The sequence below is a fragment of the Eurosta solidaginis genome, chromosome 1 (assembly GCF_040869045.1).
Source record: "Eurosta solidaginis isolate ZX-2024a chromosome 1, ASM4086904v1, whole genome shotgun sequence".
Taxonomy (NCBI): domain Eukaryota; kingdom Metazoa; phylum Arthropoda; class Insecta; order Diptera; family Tephritidae; genus Eurosta; species Eurosta solidaginis.
This window is the reverse complement of record NC_090319.1, coordinates 315,095,525-315,116,809: the sequence shown is the minus strand read 5'-3', so window position 1 is coordinate 315,116,809 and position 21,285 is coordinate 315,095,525. Positions and strand designations below refer to the sequence as shown.

Here is a 21,285-nt window from a genome sequence, read left to right as displayed (position 1 = left end):
ATCCATATTCTATAAACACACCCTAGGGGTACCCGGGTCCACGTTTTGGCCTATATCTCGAGACCCTAGTCACCCAGGGGTGTGAAAATTACCCTCTACTAAAGCACTCATCAACAGCTTTCATATGATATCCATATTCTATAAACACACTCTAGGGGTACCCGGGTCCTCGTTTTGGCCTATATCTCGAGGAAATATGCTGTTTTGAGTATTTTCCCGGCAAGTATTCGAATTTTTCTCACCTTTTAAACCTTCCCTAGACCTCCACGAATAATTCAAGACCAAGATAAGATAAATCCGTTCAGCCGTTCTCGAGTTTTAGCAAGACTAACGAACAGCAATTCATTTTTATATATATAGATTAGCGGTACCCGACAGATGATGTTCTGGGTCACCCTGATCCACATTTTGGTCGATATCTCGAAAACGCCTTCACATATACAACAAAGGGCCACTCCCTTTTAAAACCCTCATTAATACTTTTAATTTGATACCCATTTCGCACAAACACATTCTAGGATTACCCTAGGTTCATTTTGCTAAATGGTGATTTTCCCTTATTTTGTCTCCAAGGGTCTCAGGCTGAGTATGTAATGTTCGGTTACACCCGAACTTAGCCTTCCTTACTTGTTTTGTATTAAAAACACTCTATCTGAGCTCAAGTGCAAAACATTTTGACACTAGCTGGGGTTTTTATGAAAAAAAATCGCAAATGGGGCGTTATCAATCGGATTCTGATATAGAGCGTTCTTAAAACCAATTGTGATACAGGGCGTTTTCGAAATGGTAGTTGAGACCGATTTATATTCCACCCGGGAGTCGAAATACTTTATAAGAAGTGTTTTTCTTCCACAAAAGCTTCTCAACAAAAAACATAATTCTTGCAGATGCCATTCAGATTCGGCATAAAATTTGTCCGTAGGTCACGTCACGTCCATTAGTGGAAGATTGCAGAAGGGCACACCATAAATTGACAGCGAAGCTCGGCCTCAATCTCTACGGTGGTATATCGCACTAAGTTATTATTATTATTATTGGATGCAGTTAGAGATGTAATGTATATACTGTATACGATTAGGGCCCGGTTTTTCAGTAGTTGGTTAAGCTTAGCTTATACTAAGTTTGCTTAAACTGTAGTAAAATTTAAACTCTAGTTAAACTACTGAGCAATTTTTCACTCACAGTTTAAGGCCTCTTTGGGTATGCTTTTTTGTGCGGCAACATTAGTTTTTTATTATCTAGATAATTTGTAGACACGGCAACAGCTGGGTTTTTTTTGTGTTTTTTGTTTGTGTTTACCCAACAAAATTTCTCCAGCGAAGCATCTAGTTGCGAAAGTGATATCGAACATCATTATTTAATTATTCTTAAGCCAGATAGATCTCTAGTTGATATCCAACTTCATTCTCCAATCACTATCCTTTGAGAAATTTTTGTAAAATGTATAGTTCTCGAATCTCCAATGTCGAAACCAACCTTTGAGAGATTTTGAGAAATGTATAGTTCTCAAATGAATATTTAACACATTTCTCCAGTAATGAAGAGTAATTAATTAAAAATTAATTATATACATTTTATCATATTTTCCTGAAAATACTGTGGTATGGAATTTTATATTTGAGTCCAGTTACAGAACCACAAGGATTAAGGTATTAAATTTTTTCAACCTAAGTAATAGCATTTTTTGTTTTATAAAAAATTCCCTCTTTTGGTGAGTACGCTACGATTCTCGAGTTGAGCCACTGTTTCGAAACAACTCTTGAGATTTTAGAAGTATGCCTAGTTACGAACATGAGCTCTAATGGTACTCAAGCCCAAATGCTTGTTGTGAGTGTTCGACGCCATTTCGAACGAATGCAAATAACTGATAGGTTAACTAGAGTTTAACCCTGCCAGATCAGCTCAGCTTAAACTTCAGTTAACCCGAAATAACCCACGATTACCATATGGTAACGCAAAAGGTGTCGCTATATTTCCACGAATTAAATCTAAACTGCACAACAAATCTACAAATGAATAACGCTATTTTATACAGAATATCCGTGACTTTCCGCAAAACAAAGCTTTGGTCAGTCTGGGTTCAAATAGTGAAGCTATCGTACGTCAAATTTAAGAAAGAGAAAAAGAAAAGTTGAAAATTCCCGTTTTTTAATATGGCAGGTCTGTAAGTGCGCGATTATAGTAATAATTTTTTAAAACATTTAAATAAAAACTATAAAGGTCGGTAACTAATGAAATAAGTTATTATATTTAAGTTAACTCTTTGCTGGAATTATTTAATTTCTAGTTCTTTTTTACATTTTATTTAAGGCGTTACCATATGGTAACCGTGGGTCGGTTAGCGACAGTTTTTTTGTATTTCATGGGATTTTCTATGCTAGGGTACAGTTTTCTACGCGTTTCAATGGCTTTTCTGTGACTTTTGTAAATTTATCTGATATAATCTGCAGAATTTTTTAAATACAACGACTTTCAGGGGTTTATGGTTGCAACAAATACTTGATTACATTCAATATATACCAACCACTCTATATCGAGACTCCTGTAGACGGAAACATATCAGGCGGAAATGATGCTGAAGATGATTGTGCTGGAATCTCTGATAACGTATGCCCCGCTCAGCTAAAAGGCGGCTGTGAAGTAGTAATGGCTAGTGGACGGCGTTTCGCTTATCCGCTCTTGGCTTATCTCAATTCATGTGGATATAATGTTATGGGAACAGTTCGTGAAAACAGAATTTCAGCAAGCTGTCCACTGGTGGAGAAAAAAACTTCAAGTCAATGGAATGAGGTTACTCGCAATCAATTGAGATGAAAAGCACTGACATATATTTGGTGAAATGGAAAAAATGTTGTGTGCGTGTTATCTACCAGCTTCGGTGAAAATCCGAAATCAATGGCACATCGTTATTCGAAGGTAAGTGGACCAAAATAAATGTACCCTGTCCTTGTGTGATCACGGAATACAATAAATATATGTGCGGAGTGGACGGATTCAATCAAATCATGGCGCAATATCCCTGGCTGTTAGATGCCTATATTAAAAATGCTTGGCAGCTTTATCGGAAAGTGCAACCGACAATGTCTCAATTAGATGGTCCGATGCCATCCCACAGATATGCTCTACAACCAGGTCGAGTGGAACACACTCTTCGTGTTTATCATAGCGGACATATTGTAGTACCATCGAATCGTTGCCGTTGTTCCGGTGAAAGACGCAAAAAGTTAACGGACGAACAGCATGTGTGAAATGCATCGGAGGACTTTGTGGGAAGTGTTTTGCAGGTTACCATACCAAACCATGATTTCAACCTCCTATATTTTAGTTCAGAAAATGTCTTTGGATTATATTTTTATAAACTTATTCTTTCCTTATTTACGGTTTTATAAAACTGTTCAAAACGTCTATTATTATTTCATCAAAAACCTGTACCCTAGACGACCCAGGATTACCATATGGTAACGCTAGTTTTCCGGATTTTCCGGAAAAGCGTAACAGTGAATTAAAAAATGGACATCATTCTCGTGTTCAGGAGGTCAAAATCTATAAGACAGCTTCTTTCCAACTAAATACAGGACAAAAAAAGTTATGGGAACTACCGGGTTAAAGTAGACTGAAAAACTGCGGAATAAGGTTAAGCATAGTTTAATTGACAAACTGAGTTCAACTTGTACTGAAAAACCGGGCCTAAGTATATATCTCGTAATTGAAACTATCTAATCTTATAACTCTATAGATAAACAATTTCTTTATACTTCTTTACTTATTTCGTTATAAACTTACTTATCTTCATATGTATATTTCCGTTCAGCGGCAACAAGCTGACCGTTTCAAGTGCAGTTAGTCGTTGAGGAGCTATAATAATCTGGAGCATTTATCTGGTGCTAACTGCTGTTTTTTTGCACAACTGAATGCACCACTTACCGATATACAAAAGAAAAGCAAGCAGAAAAAAACTTTTCACTTCCTGGTACAAAATGCGTACTAAGATAAATATGAGTTCTGGATTTACATCAATGGACTTTAAAGATTTAAAGCACAAGAATAATTAATCGCGTTAACTACGAATGGAATATTCTCAAATCAAACCCAGCAAATCAAGATTGTTTATTACAATGGTCTTATACCAATTTCACACAGAGTTAATGAAATAATTAATAAAATTTGCAAGTGCTTATTGAACTCAATCTTCCATACAAAACACAAACTCTCAATTATTTCATTATTGCGTCATTGAATATCTAAAAAAGTAAAAAATGTAGTCGATTTGCTTTGTGTTTCGGATTTTATACTCAAGGTAATAATTGATCATCACAAATAAATTAATAAATAGTAAAGGTCGAAAATATTCCACGTTCACCAAATAAACAAAAATCATAGAATGCACCACTTACACAAGAAATATTTTATCAACGAATATTTTCTTTCCATCTGATCCTGCATTTAGCACTAAAAGTAAAATGTAAAATGTTTTTGAAACAAATTCTGAAATATGGCGTTATTCAAACGTTTTCTGAGATAGGTCGTTTTCGAAACGACTGCCGAGATAGGGTGATATTCCATTCAGCAGTCGATATGTGAAAACCACTTCAGAGCACAAAAGGGCATAGCTAATGGCGTTTCCTTTTCTGAAAAAAAGGTTACGCTGGTTTCACTCCCACTTTTAATTGTTATTTGGTGCTCTGCAAAATGGCTGAGATTGTAGGTAATAGTGTTCCTTTTTCTTTTTCAGATGAAAATACGCGAAAGAACACACATACTTCTGAGAGAACTCAGTCTTCTGCTCCACCTCTCTCTCTCTCTCTCTTTCACCCTTCCCACTATCCCTTTTCCTAACCATTTTTATACCCAGTTGTACTTGTACATATAGCTTTGATTGTATAACTGTTGGTTTTACAGGTATAAAGGAATCGAGATAGATATAGACTTCCATACATCAAAATCATCAGTATCGAGAAATATTTGATTAAGCTATGTCCGTCCGTCTGCCCATCTCTTAACACAATAACTTGGGCAAATATTGAGATATCTTCGTCAAATTCCTTATACGGGCTTATCTGGACCCAGAAGGATTGGTATTGAAAATGAGCGAAATCGGAAAAAATTAGATAATTAATGAAATTTGGTAGGTGTATTGGTTTTATGACCCAAAACATAAATTGCAAATATTTTTGAATATGGGCGTGGCACCATTTTAGAAGAAGAAGATTTGGAAGTTTAACAAGCCGTAAATCAAAAGCCGTTAAAGATATTACACTGAAATTTGGCAGAGACACTATCCTTGCCAAATTATATAGACTGAGTGAAGATCATCAAAACCTGTTTAAGGCCACGACAAACAAAGTTTGCAATAACTCTATGGTATTTAACTACATTTGACTGATATTCTACCCCAGTAGTGGTATGGTTGGCGTGACCCGCTTCTTTTTTGTTACTCTTTCCAAAATACTTTTCATACTTTTAATACCATAAGTCGAACAAAAATCTTACAGTCCGAACATTTTTTGCACAGCTACAACTGTTTGCTCTGAAAATGCGCGAAATCGCCTGAAAGCCACTCCTAACCGCTCAAGTTCATAAGTGGTAGCCTCTGTATCCTTTTCGCTTCTTGTGAACGAAAATGAGTTCAGAATAGAACCATATACGTATTATTGCGCAGCCTTATAACTCTATTAACCACACAAAGCAAACAAAAACAGCGTTTCAAGTGCACAGCTGGGTATGTAATGTTCGGTTTCACACGAACTTAGATGTTCTTACTTGTTCACCGTGTTCTTCTTCTCTCCTTTACCCTCTCTCTAATCCTTTCTATCACCTTTTCTTGTCTTCACCTTTCTAGCCCTCTACTTCGATGCCTCATATCTTCCATCTCTTCTTTATTTCCTTTTTCCCCTGTCACTCATTTCTTTCGTTTATAGGAGGACTTAATTAAGTATTGGATATTAAAATGAAATATTTTGAAAAATACAAATTTTCTGCAACGGGGTTGGTACAACAAACTTGACAAAATCGCATACTCCTATATATCCTTAAGATACTCATGCCCAACCTTGTCCAGATACTGACCTTTTATATCTTAAGTAGAAGACCGGCAGACGTTGTCCTGCCCTAAATTTGGCCTATCTGCATACATTTTAATAATCTTTTTCCGTCTGACTCTGCCCTCCCCCCCTCTTCACTTTTTCCTAATCCTTTATTCACTCCTCCCTCCGTCTTTTTTGTTTCATCTATCTCCATCTTCGTCTCATTCTATCTCTTTCTCAATATCCTTCTCTCTTTTCTCTTTCTTATTTTATTCCAGTCCCAGTCCCAGTCCCACTCCGAGTCTCAGTCCCAGTCCTAGTCCTAATCCTAGTCCCAGTCCGTCTCTGGATAATATATTACTCTGTACTAAAGCACTCATCAACAGCTTTCATTTGATATCCACATTGTATAAACACATTCTAGAGGTACCCGGGTCCACGTTTTGGCCTATATCTCGAGACCCGAGTCACCCAGGGGTATGAAAATTACCATCTACTAAAGCACTCATCAACAGCTTTCATTTGATATCCATATTCTATAAACACACTATAGGGGTACCCGGGCCCACGTTTGGCCTATATCTCGAGACCCTAGTCACCCAGGGGTATGAAAATTACCCTGTGCTAAAGCACTCATCCACAGCTTTCATTTGATATCCACATTCTATAAACACATTCTAGGGGTACCCGGGTCCACGTTTTGGCCTAGATATATCTCGAGACCCGAGTCACCCAGGGGTATGAAAATTACCATCTACTAAAGCACTCATCAACAGCTTTCATTTGATATCCATATTCTATAAACACACTATAGGGGTACCCGGGCCCACGTTTTGGCCTATATCACGAGACCCTAGTCACCCAGGTGTATGAAAATTACCCTCTGCTAAAGCACTCATCCACAGCTTTCATTTGCTATCCACATTCTGTAAACACATTCTAGGGGTACCCGGGTCCACGTTTTGGCCTATATCTCGAGACCCGAGTCACCCAGGTGTATGAAAATTACCATCTACTAAAGCACTCATCAACAGCTTTCATTTGATATCCATATTTTATAAACACACTAAAGGGGTACCCGGGCCCACGTTTTGGCCTATATCTCGAGACCCTAGTCACCCAGGGGTATGAAAATTACCCTCTACTAAATCACTCATAAACAGTTTTCATTTGATATCCATATTCTATAAACACATTCTAAGGGGCCCGGGTCCACGTTTTGGCCTATATCTCGAGACCCTAGTCACCCAGTCACCTATCCTATATCTCAAGTTGGATCAAACTACACACGGGGTGCAAAACAAATTGAAAATCGGTTCAGTAGTAGGAGTCCATTGGCCTCAAACATAGTGACACGTGTTTTTTATATATTAAGATTATCCCAATTTTTCCTTCGCCTCACCGGCACCGCCCACTTGGGTTTATAATTGAAATAAAAAGTATCCCAAAGCTAAAGTTAAGTAGTTTGGTAGAACGCCGCGCCCGTATATATATATGTATATTTTTACAAAAGATTTTTATATATTTTTATAATTCTTTTTAGTAAAATATTTTTTCGCGGATTTATGTTCACAGTTATTAATATTCATTTGTAATGTATTATCCCTTTATATAGTAAATGTACATATGCACGACATACCCACATTTTTATGTATTTCCTGTGAAATCCAAACCCCACATACCAAACATATTTATATCCAGCAATTAAAGCGGCGCCGACATGACTCCACCACAAAAGAAACAAAATGATATTTACTGAATGTCTTTCACCCGTTGGCTTAAAATACTTGCAAATGTTTTTCGAAAAGCAAAATCCTTAGGGTGTGCTTAAGTCTAAATGGAATAGATTTTTTTATTTGGTCAGGGGTAGGCTTCAGAGTTCTGATGTTTGTTTTGAAGTAAAGGAAAATTACAGCTCACATAATAAAAGAAAAAAACATAAACTTGCAGGGATATATGTATGTTGAATACATGTACAACAAAATAACTGTACCCATGACTATGACTGTAACTAAGTTTGCAATCTATAGCACAATTGTGAGTATGCGAAAGGGCAATCACTTTCAATTTTAGAAGACAATGGTTTAAGGTCACCTACTCGTATATATGCTATTAGTTGAATCTGGCGACGTTTGTCTCGTTTCTGCGTACAATATCCGAGGGAAAACGAAACAATTTCGATAAAGTGATGGTCGCTGTAAAAGTCTATGAGATATAGAAAGAACTTTCGTCGAATATCGAAAGATAAGTTCATCCAGCAAACGCAAACATTTTCGGTGAGACAAGAGACCGAAAAAGGTAAAGCCTGACAAATGAAATGCGGGATGTCGAAACTAAACAAGCTGCCTAAGCAAATCCATAAAAAGCAGTTGTTAGACGATCTTGCATGCTTAAGCGAGGTGAGCTATGATGTATCTCTTCAAGCATCAAAAGAATTATACTCGAGATGAAGCTGCGGGATCCACATACCGGAATTGTCATGAAATTATCCCAAAAATAAAGACCCGGATAGTTTCCAAATGCTGCCGGTCGCTTGCGGCCAAGTATCCTCTGGGTAGCCGCTAAACACCCGTTTAGCGGTGAGCTAATGTGAGAAGGCAACAACCTGGCTAGGCCACTCTGACATAATCGTTTTAAGGGCTAGCCGGGGGAGATTTCATCGGCAGCGTCTGTACACCTCTAGGTGCGGCTGCAAGCGGGCGTCTGTCTTGGAGCAAGCGGCTCGCTATATAAACGTGCCAAGTAATATTTTCACCCCCGCTGGGCTTGGGACCCGCCACGTAAAACCATACTCCAATGAAATATAACAACACGCCTCGGATAAATACACTCTCTATTGATGACGACCATGGCAACCGTTTGAAGGACAATGAATTGAGGGCATGCACCTGGAACGTCCGCTCCCTGAATGGGATTGGTGCAGATGCCCGGCTGGTTGAGGTCCTCGTCAAAGCAAAATCTGACATCACCGCCATCAAAGAAATGCGTTGGACGAAGCAAGGAAGAAAGAAGATCAAAAATTGTGACATATATTGGAGTGGCCATGCGAATAAGCGCAGTTTCGGCGTCGGATTCGTGGTGGGAGAGAGACTTTGTCGCCAAGTTCTGGCGTTCACGCCTGTGGACGAGCGTCTCGCCGCTATTCGAATAAAAGCAAATTTTTTTAATATATCATTCATCTGCGCCCATGCGCCGACAGAGGAGAAAGACGATGAGGTGAAAGACACTTTTTATGAAAAATTAGAACGCACATCCGAGCGCTGCCCCCGTCATGATATAAAAGTCGTGCTTGGCGACTTTAACGCCAGGGTGGGCAAAGAAGGTGTTTTTGGCCCTACAGTCGGAAAGTTCAGCCTACACAATGAAACTTCTCCTAACGGACTGAGGCTGATTGACTTTGCCGGTGCTCGAAACATGGTCATATCAAGCACGAGGTTCATGCATAAAAAGATACATCAAGCTACATGGCTGTCTCCTGATCGAAATACTCGCAATCAGATCGATCACGTTGTGATAGACGGACGGCATGCCTCCAGTGTTTTAGATGTGCGAACGATCCGAGGACCTAACATCGATTCGGACCATTATCTCGTTGCAGCCAAAATACGCACCCGCCTCAACGCGGCTAAAAACAAGGAACAAAAAACACAAGGAAAGCTAGACGTCGAAAAGCTTCAATCACAACAGACTGCCAATGATTTCGCAACTCGACTCTCACACCTGCTCTCTGAGGGCACAACTCATCCTGAAGGAATACAGGAGCAGTGGGAGCATATCTCCAAAGCACTTCATACTGCCGCCGAGGAAAAAATTGGTTACCGGCGGCCACGAAAAAACAACTGGTATGATGAAGAATGCCGCGTTGCAACCGAAAGAAAAGACGCTGCCTACAGGGCTACGTTAAAAGCGAGCGCGACAAGAGGAGTGTGTGAACGCTATCGTGAGTTGAAAAGGGAAGCGAGACGCCTTTTCAGGAAGAAAAAAGCAGAAGCAGAAAGGCGTGAGTGCGAGGAGCTTGAGCTGCTAGCCACCAGGAATAACGCCCGAAAATTCTACCAAAAAATACGGCGACAGACGGAAGGTTTTAAGACCGGGGCAAACTCCTGTAGGAATGAAAACGGCGACCTTGTAACTGATGTCCAGAGGGTGCTTAGATTATGGAGGGAACACTTCTCTGCTCTCCTAAATGGAGGCGGCAATTCACCGTGCAGAGATGAAGAACCCGATCCCGCAATCGATGATGATGGAATATATGTCCCCCCGCCCGATTATGACGAAGTTAGAATAGCAATAACCAGATTGAAAAACAACAAGGCCGTGGGCGCTGATGGATTGCCTGTGGAGCTATTCAAGTTCGGCGGCGAGGAGTTGGTAAGGCGCGTGCAGCAGCTTCTTAGCAAAATATGGGCGGACGAAAGCATGCCCGACGGTTGGAATCTAAGTGTTCTTTTCCCAGTCCACAAGAAGGGGGATACTGCAAAATGCACCAACTATCGTGGAATCAGCCTTCTTAATATCGCATATAAGGTCCTTTCAAGTGTATTGTGCGAAAGATTGAAGCCCACCGTGAACCGGCTGATTGGACCTTATCAGTGCGGCTTCAGACCTGGTAAATCTACCATCGACCAGATTTTCACAATGCGCCAAATCTTGGAAAAAATCCGTGAAAAGAGAATCGACACACATCACCTCTTCGTCGACTTTAAAGCCGCCTTCGACAGCACGAAAAGGAGCTGCCTATATGCCGCTATGTCTGAATTTAGTTTCCCCGCAAAACTTATACGGCTGTGCAAAATGGCGTTGAGCAACACCATCAGCTCAGTCAGAATTGGGAAGGACCTCTCCGAGCCGTTCGAAACTAAACGAGGTTTCAGACAGGGTGACCCCCTATCGTGCGATTTCTTTAATTTGATGCTGGAGAAAATTATACTAGCTGCAGAACTTAACCGCACTGGAACAATATACTATAAAAGCGTGCAATTACTGGCATATGCTGATGACATTGATATCATCGCCCTAAACACCCGCGCTGTTAGTTCTGCTTACTCCAAGCTGGAAAAAGAAGCGGTAAAGATGGGTTTGATGGTGAATGAGGACAAAACGAAGTACCTGCTGTCATCGAGCAAAGAGTCAGCGCATATGCGCCTTGGCAACCACGCTACTGGTGGCAGCCATAATTTCGAAATAGTAAAAGACTTCGTTTATTTGTGAACCAGCATCAACACTAGCAACAACATCAGCACTGAAATCCAGCGAAGAATCAATCTTGCCAATAAATGCTACTTTGGACTAGGTAGGCAATTGAAAAGTAAAGTCCTCTCTCGGCGAACGAAAATCATACTCTACAAGTCACTTATCGTACCCGTCCTGCTATATGGGGCAGAAGCATGGACCATGACAACAGCAGATGAAGCGGCCTTGGGAGTGTTCGAGAGAAAAGTTCTTCGAAAGATTTATGGACCTCTACGCGTTGGCGATGGCGAGTACCGAAGAAGATTTAATGATGAGCTGTACGAGCTATAAGCAGACATCAACATAGTCCAGCGAATTAAAACGCAGCGGCTGCGCTGGCTAGGCCATGTTATGCGAATGAAAGATGATGCTCCGGCCAAGAAAGTGTTTCTATCGGAACCCGCCTATGGAAGCAGAGGTAGAGGGCGGCCCCCACTCCGTTGGAAGGACCAGGTGGAAAACGATTTAAACTCCCTTGGTGTGACCAATTGGCGCCGGCTGGCGGAGCGAAGGAGCGACTGGCGCGCCTTGTTGGACGGCCATAACCGTTTAGACGGTTAAGCGCCAATTAAGTAAGTAAGTAAGAAATACCTAAGATTATCCTGAAATGATACCCAAAAAAAAAAAACTCAAAAAATTATTTCGAAAAAGTTCTGAATCATTCGAAAGGAATCCCGAAAAAATATCGAAAGAGTGCCAAAATTATCTTAAGTTCATAACAAATTAGATCCAAAATCATACCAAAAACCATCCTAAAATATCCCCAAGAGAAACGCGAACTATATTCCTGAAACAATGCTGAAATTGTTTCGAAAGAGTTCTAAAAAGATAAAGAAAACAATTACGGAATAATGCAAAAAAAACAAAATAGTTCCAAAATGATGCCAAAAACAATTCCAAAATTATTCTAAACACAATCCCGCAACTATCCAGAATAATTTTTGAAATTAACCCGAAAACAATACCGAAAAACTTCTTGAAATAGTCACGAACCCCACCTCGTAACCATTCGGAATAAAATACAACAATCACAAACATTTGCGAAACTAACCTGAAATTGTGTCAAAATAGTTAAAAAACGATCCAGAAATCAGTCACGGAATGATGCAGAGACAATACCGCCTTGTGCCTTCTAGACTGTCGGCGCAATTGGTTGAAATTTGATACAGGAGTACCGCTTCAGCTAGGTTAATATCTAACAATCTTTTCTTTCCAGGAAGCTGTCCTTTCAGGTTAATATTTGAGATAGTTTTTCTTCCAGGGCTAAAAAATTGTATGAATGATGCGGAGTGGAGGGTGATAGGAATAGAGAAGGAGGCAGAGGGAGAGGTAGAAAACATGAGAGCTAGTTATAATTAACCAAAATGGATTTTTAAAACAAAGAGTGATGTATGAAATTTATTTATTTGCGGCAGCAACGTGTCGGGTAATAGCTGGCGGCCGTTATTTTAGAAGAAATAATAGAAAAAATTGCAAGACTGTTTCCACTGTGATGTCGATACACACTTTTGACCATATACATAATTTTGGGTTGTACACGAACTTAGATTTCCTTGCTTATTTTTAGTGTTAAGTTTTTCTTTCACACAAAATTTTCACACAATAAGCGCGTGGATTAATGGACTGCCACCAACATTTCATTTCACTTAACGCCGATTGCTTTTTTCTAGCACTTTTTATGGTGTGTAAGTACCAAACATAGATTTACAATTGAAAAGAGAAAATTTGCAATGATAAACTTGGTTCGAGAAAAAAAAAAGCAAATCATAAGTTAATTGTTGTTAACTTGACGCTATTTAGTCGTGCACAAGCACGCAAAGATTACAAAGCTGATATTGTTTGATGCTGCTGAAAGCAGTAAAGAAAATAATACAGAAACCAATGAAAAACAATAACGCATAAATGTAAAGTAGGAAAAAGAAAGAAGCAATGTGGAAAAAAAGTTTACGAAATTAATTTGAAGTACTTTCAGACGCTGTAAAGTGAATGGCACTTTGAGCAATTGCAATTGTAAGCAAAAGTGATGAGCTTAACAGGGGCACAAAAACACTATACTGTCATTAAACAACAATAATAGCAACAACATATCATCTTCTCTTTCCTCTCGACTTCTTCCTCCACGCAATCAAACATTGACCATCAACGTCAAATTTATATTGCAAACACCATCACCATCGCCATTAGCAATGCTACTCGGATGGTGGTGAAGATGTCCTCATTCGACGTCAAACACTACCATATGCCGGCACATATATGCATATAAAGCTTGTAGTGAAATATATACTAAACTAGCAGACCAGGCACCAGGTCCACCTGTATAACTTTTAAGCAGTTTTTACCTATTACCCTCCCTTCCCCTTTCTACCCCTTTTCCTCATCTTTTTATTTACTTTTCCCTCTGCCTTTCTCTTTTTCTCAGTCTCTTTCTCCCTCTCCTTCTTTTCCCTCACTTCCTTTCCACTCTATCTATCCATATCTCTCTATCTTCATCTAACTCTATCTCTTTCTCCTTCCCACTTTTCCCTTCTCTCTAGATCTTCTTGTTTTTCTCCATCCCTTTTTCGCAGTCCCAGTCTCAGTGACACTCCCAGTCGCAGTCCCAGTCCTAGTCCAAGTCCCAGTCTCAGTGCAACTCCCAGTCGCAGTCCCAGTCCTAGTCCAAATCCAAGTCCCAGTCGGTCACGCCTCCATTTCCCGAAAAAATGTCAAAAACACTAATTTAGGCAAAGGGCTACATAGATGCCCACTTTCAGGCAAATCGAACCGTGAATAGAATTTATTCGAATAGATCGTCCCTAGTCCAATTCCCGGAAAGAAACTTCATAGCAACGCTTTCAAGTTGGATCAAACTGCACACGGTATGCAAATTTGATTGAAAACGATTAAATAGCTTAGGAGTCCATCGCGGACAAACAACGTGACACGAAATTTATATATGTTAGGATGTCGGAAAAAAGACTACCTAATTTGGAACCAGAGTTGTCTGAATGAGATTGAGTTATGTCGACGAAGGTCCAACTTGTTACAAGTACTTAACAAAACCTTTTTAGTAATACAAAAGTGTCTGAACTTCGTAACAAGGCAGTACAACTTTCTATTACGATTTTCCTATTGCTTTTATGGATATGAAGATCAGTTACCTGGGTAGTCGTACTTGGGATTCATACTATTTTGCTGTGGAGTAATTTACTACTAGTTGTTTTGACTGCAGGGTGCAAATGTTTGTTAAACGGGTATTTGGATGAAGCTGAGAAGTTAACCCATTCACTTACTTTTATGATATGCGAATGTAGCTCAGCCGCCCCGCATATGTGATATGCATCGTTGGCTTTCAACGACGACGACAATGCAAGTGTGCAACATTTTGCTGCAAGTTGTGCGAAAATTCACTTTTACATATGTATATGAAGGTATATGAATATATGCAGTGTTGTACAAAACATCGGCAGTAAAACATCATACGTTTTGATTTCTAGAGTTGGCAAATATTGGTGTTCTTGTTATTTCGTCACAGAGACTTAAAGATCACAGTAAATTGCAGCGATAATAGCCGCGGTTGAGTAACTATTACAACATCTGTGACTCGTTCACAATCATTCGCGCAATCACTGCTCTCGTCACAGGAGCAATTAACTGCGACAAAATGAATCAATTGATCTGTGATATTTGTGCGACTAAGTGACTAAGTAGCAGTAGATGACTCAGTCACAGTTTAAAACTACGACTTTTATAAAGACTGATATTCAAAGCAAACGTAATGAAATTACTTCTATCACGGTTCAATCACAGTCAGGGATACAAATCGCTGCGTCTGAAAAGTCACAAATCACGTGGTTTTTCGAAAATTCCCAAATATTTTCTCAGTGAGATCTTATTATTGGGGCATATGCGACGTTTTAAATAGGTCCGCGGATAGAACTAGTTCTACAAAAAATCACGTCAATATCTGTATTCACTCGTCAAGTGGAACTGCGGTTTCCATAGACAATGCCAGAGAGATAGCAAACAGGTTTGGCCTGACTTGTGTTCCAAATCATAAATTGTGGGTTGGACCATAGATCCGTGATGTGAGTGAGAGTGGAAGTGACTAGGAGTGGGAGTTTGAGTGGAAGTTGAAGTGAGAGTGGAATTGGGAGCAGGAGTGGGAGTAAGAGTGGAAGTGCGAGTTCCAGTGCGAGAAGGTGAATAAGAATGAGAGAAGATGAGAAGAAAAGTGAAGAGAGTGAGGGGAATATTTAAATGAGGAGGTTACACTGAAATGACAGCCCTTGTGCAGAAAAATCACGAGTCGCTCCAGTTCATAGAACCGGCCGCCATGTGAAGCGTAAGGGTTATCTTCCTAGCCTTTCCAGTTATGTCAATTCTCAAAATCCTCGGCGACCTTATTTACAATATAGTATATTGAATATACACAAAGCAAATGTCGAACATATTGGACACCTACGTCGATGGCATTACTGTACCAACTGTCTTACATTCAAATACTGGGTGTGACGTTCGATTGGGATCTACATTTCGGCGAGCATGCAGCTGAAATTGTACCTAAAGTCCCTAGCTGTAACAAAAGCTTCAAGTCGCTTGCCTGCAGCACTTGGGGCAAAGATAAGGAAACTCTCATAACAACTGAAGCAATTAGTCGGCCGCTTGTATGCAACGCGTCCCCAATATGGTCGCCTAAAAGAAACACACTGGCGGGAAACTGCAGGCCTGCTGCAACAATGCGCTCAAACCTGCGACGGGATGTCTTCTTATGTCCCCACAACAACATCTACACTGTGAGGCGAGAATACTTATCACAAAGGAGAAAACTGAAATGCTGAACAAACAATTTCTGTTGATTACCTCGAAACATGGCCATACCAATAGTAATCTGATATAAGAGGCGCCGCCTTCCAGAAACTTAAGGAGACATCTCCGTAAGTACTATGAAAAAATGTGGCAATTAAGAATTCAGCCGTATGAAGAAAAGGAGCATGACAAGGCCTTCAGAGACATACACAAAAAGACGTGGGACTACTATGCCAGCAATTTCCCAAATAACACCGTTCTTAAAGACGAGTTTTGGGACTCGCAGTTATGCAGAATCAGATACATACCCAATGTGTCGCACCTCTTGGATGGGGCGAAGCACTGCTACATCAATAACAACAATAGGAGAATTTTTAAATATATAACAGCCATATTTAAGGCTGGAAAAGTCAGATGTTGTTTATTAATTTAATGTTGAAGAAATAATATTGTCGTAAGTACTACAAATTGTTTCACAACACTGTACATAGTACAGAATGAAAACTAGTCTTTTAACTTATTCTGGGACATGAAAAAGCATTGAAAATAAGTTCGAAGTAGGTATATTTCTACGTAGCTAAGCTATGAGCAACATATTTGTTGCAATTATTATTTTGACTATTTTGTTTATTTCCATGCGTTTGTTTGTTAGATGCCGTTGCATGTTCATAACTACTTTGTTGTAGCGGTGTTACACAAAGTGGCTACAGTTCACGCATGCTTGCTTGCCTTATATCCCACTTACCACACTCACTCCCCCTCACACACAAGGAACTATTAATTGTGAGCGCTGTCCATGGCCGTGTGCAACGGATTCATGCACAACTTGCCACATATCTGCATTTGCAAGTATCGAGCATGAGTTGGTACTCGTTATACCCGTATTTAAGATCATACCGCCCATAATTTATTAATTTACATATCTACGTGCATACACTCAAACTTAGTACCAATTGTATGGAGTGGCACATTTGAATATTTTATGGCTCTTTCCAATTGCTATTTGATTGCAAGTCAGGAATGCAATCCTCCTTTTGTATGCCTTGAACATTTTATGGGTGTGTGCAAAGTCTTTTGTTATGCGTAATTCTGTATGACCTCTCAAGTTTATTTGAGTCTAGCGCTTAGTTAGTTCTAATATATACTTCTGCATTTACAATAGTTATTTGCTTATGCCGTGTAATAATTTTGTTCAAACATTATTCTCGAGATCCCACTTCATTGATTTATTAGTTTTTAACACGAAAATCCAGAACTAGCAAAGTAGGGCAAAGTTTGAAATTTAAGGGTGTGTGAACTGTGTAGTGCACATTTTGGATTACAAGTACAGTTAAAAATTAAATAAAGGAGTATATTTTTTAATTTCTACCTTGTAATAGTAAAATATCACTCGTTGCCACATTAACACTTTTTGGCCTAAATAACACTGGTCAACAACATTTTTGTACATGGGTCGTGCGTATATTTTTATACTCAGTTGAGCAGAGCTCACAAAGTATATTAACTTTGATTGGATAACGGTTGGTTGTACAGGTATAAAGGGATCGAGATAGATATAGACTTCCATATATCAAAATCATCAGGATCGAAAAAAAATTTGATTGAGCCATGTCCGTCCGTCCGTCCGTCTGTCCGTTAACACGATAACTTGAGTAAATTTTGAGGTATCTTGATGAAATTTTGTATGTAGGTTCCTGAGCACTCATTTCAGATCGCTATTTAAAATTAACAATATCGGACTATAACCACGCCCACTTTTTCGATATCGAAAATTTCAAAAAACCGAAAAAGTGCGATAATTCATTACCAAAGACGGATAAAGCGATGAAACTTGGTAGGTGAGTTGAACTGATGACGCAGAATAGAAAATTAGTAAAATTTTGGACAATGGGCGTGGCACCGCCCACTTTTAAAAGAACGTAATTAAAAACTTTTGCAAGCTGTAATTTGGAAGTCGTTGAAGATATCATGATGAAATTTGGCAGGAACGTTACTCCTATTACTATATGTATTACCAAAAACGAAAAAAAATGCCATAATTCTATACCAGATACGAAAAAAGGGATGAAACATGGTATTTGGATTGGTTTATTGACGCAAAATATAACTTTAGAAAAAACTTTGTAAAATGGGTGTGACACCTACCATATTAAGTAGAATGAAAATTACAGGGCGAAATAAAAAACCCTTAAAATCTTGGCAGGAATACTGTTCGTGGTATTATATATATAAATAAATTAGCGGTATCCAACAGATGATGTTCTGGGTCACACTGGTCCACATTTCGGTCCATATCTGGAAAACGCCTTCACATATACAACTACCACCACTCTCTTTTAAAAGCCTCATTAATACCTTTAATTTGATACCCATATCGTACAAACACATTCTGGAGTCACCCCTGGTCCCCTTTATGGCGATAACTCGAAAAACCGACCACCTATAGAACTAAGGCCCACTCCCTTTTAAAGACTAATTAACGCCTTTCATTTGATACCCATATCGTACAAACAAAGTCTAGAGTCACCCCTGGTCCACCTTTATGGCGATATCTCGAAAAGGCGACCACCTATACAACTACCACCACTCCCTTTTAAAACCGTCATTAATACCTTTAATTTGATACCCATATCGTACAAACACATTCTAGAGTCACCCCTGGTCCACCTTTACGGCGATATCTCGAAAAGGCGTCCACCTATAGAACTAAGCCCCACGCCCTATTAAAATACTCATTAACACCTTTCTTTTGATACCCATATTGTACAAACGCATTCTAGAGTCACCCCTGGTCCACCTCTATGGCGATATCTCGAAAAGGCGTCACCTATAGAACTAAGGCCCACTGCCTTTTAAAATGTTCATTAACCTCTTTCATTTGATACACATGTCATACAAACATATTCCAGGATTACCCTCGGTTCATTTTCCTACATGGTTATTTTCCCTTGCGTTGTCACCATAGCTCTCAACTGAGTATGTAATGTTCGGTTACACCCGAACTTAACCTTCCTTACATGTTTTTATTGCTTTTCCACCCAGAAATAAGAATATGAACATAAAAAAGTTTTTGATTTGGTTTTGTTCGAAAAAAATTTGAAAAACGAAAAAAAATGCTTTTTCCTGCCATATTCGGTAACCTTTTCTCTTATTAACGTCCAAATATAGTCCCCCATCATGCTTTCCGTATACTGGCCTTGGTAGCGTTTCTCAAACTCCATTATATCTTGATGGAATCGCTTCCCCGTGTTCTTCTGAATAAGCTCCCATATTATCTTTGAATTTATCCAGATGTGAATGTAACATGTGCATCTTTAGCGACATTCTACATCCGATGGCGGAAAAATTCGTAATCATGCCAGTTATCAGCTCATCATAATTTTCATCCCTATGATTTCCAAGAAAGCCATGAACTACTGCCTTAAAACTGTTCCACGCTAGTTTCTACTCATTGCTAAGTAGGTCCGGGAAAATATCGCAGTTCATAATTTTTTTTATTTGAGGGCCAACAAAGACTCCAGCTTTAATTTTCGCCTCTGACAGCTTTGGAAAAAAAGTCTGCAAATATTTGAAACCTTTAGACTCAATATCAAGAGCCTTCACAAGTTGTTTAATAAGGCCCAATTTAATATGCAATGGCGACATCAATATATTTTTAGGATCGACAATTGTTTCATGTTTAATATTAAATCTTCCCACTCCATACTCAGTACGTTCAGCCAATGTTTTTGGCGATAGTGGGCGGCATCATTTCTGCTATCCCATAGGCAAAGATAACACTTGTATTCCGTATATTTGATTGCAGTTAATAGCATTTTAATACTGTCATAATTTTCTTTGAGATATATGGAATGTGCCAATGGAATAGATGGAAATTTGTTCCCATTGTGTAGTAGAACTGCTTTTCGACTTTTTGTTGAGCTGTCGATAAAGAGGCGAAATGCATTTGTATTACAAGGAATACCAATTGCTTCAAATAAACCTTTCACGTCATAGCAAAAACAGAGTCCATCTTCCTTACTGTAGAAACAAGAAAATTCTTCATGACGATTTCTTTTCCAAGATATTCGAACATCAGAAGTAAGTAAATTTCGTTGTTTAAGCCGCGATGCTAATAACTCTTCTTTGTCTTTTGATAGATTTAAGTCTCTTATTAAGTAATTGAGATCTTCAGAGTTGATGAGATGTGGTATTCCTGGTTCAAATTGAAGAACAAATTCGGAATGTACGGATGCAGGTGAACTCGGTGTTTGAAAGCTTCCTTGAGGGAATAGTTGCTTTTCCAACACAGGCGGATCAAGTACAGGTCTTTGTTCCGAATGTGGTACTGGAGCGGATGTCGAAGGTAGTTCCAGATATATTGTTTTCCTTAAACGTTTCCCTTTCAGTGGCTTCACTACAAAAAAATAGCAATCAGTGTCATGATTACTCGGTTCCCTCCAAATCCTCGGCACTGCGAACTTCATGGCTCTTTTCTCACCCTGGTACCAAACTATAATAAAACGTAAAGCATTTCATAACAATTTCAGTTATTATGCAATTATATAAATGTAGATATATATATATATATATATGAAACAGTTAGTACAATAAAAAAGATAAAATAAACTTACGCTCCAGAACGCTTCTGCAAGAGTTACATGAAACATATGGAGCCCATTTTTTGTCCTGGTTTTTAACAGGTAGACCGAAGTAGGTTTTTAGTTAAATCAAACTTTTTTTGTCTTCATTTAATACATTCGCCACATATATAGCAAAACGAATTAGCCGCTCGTTTACAACTTCTCGAAGACATCATTCCTTTGTGATATGCAAAAACATAGTGTCGCCCACAACGACTGACCCAAGAAACTACAGCTTCTTAAAAAAAATTTTACTTACAAAAACGCTAACAGGTAGCTAACATGCACTATTGCTAGGCCTGCCAATCCGTCAGTAAAAGTTTCGATGAGTTTCTTAATATGTACTTAACGAATTGCCAAATCTACCTAAAATCATGTGTATCTGGGACTTTTATCTCCTTTTTACTGTTTCTGAGCCACATTTTTTTGGTTTTTTTTTATGATGTGCTTTAAGTAGATCCTTTTTCGATGCATCGCTGCATCAGGTAGTTACCCGCCGCCCTCTATCGACCGAAATAGCGCGAAAAGACCTATATTAGCCTGGTGCAAAAATGCAAAATTTTCAAATCGCTATAACTTCTACAAAACCAAATATTTTTGATTCGTAATTGCATTTTTTT

At 39.0% G+C, this 21,285-nt stretch overlaps 1 protein-coding gene across 6 annotated transcripts in view; it reads right to left on the bottom strand.

Moving 5' to 3' along the window:
- Positions 1 to 21,285, bottom strand: part of LOC137237675 (uncharacterized) — a 123,493-nt gene that overhangs the window by 55,904 nt on the left and 46,304 nt on the right. The gene's annotated exons all lie outside the window — the stretch shown is intronic.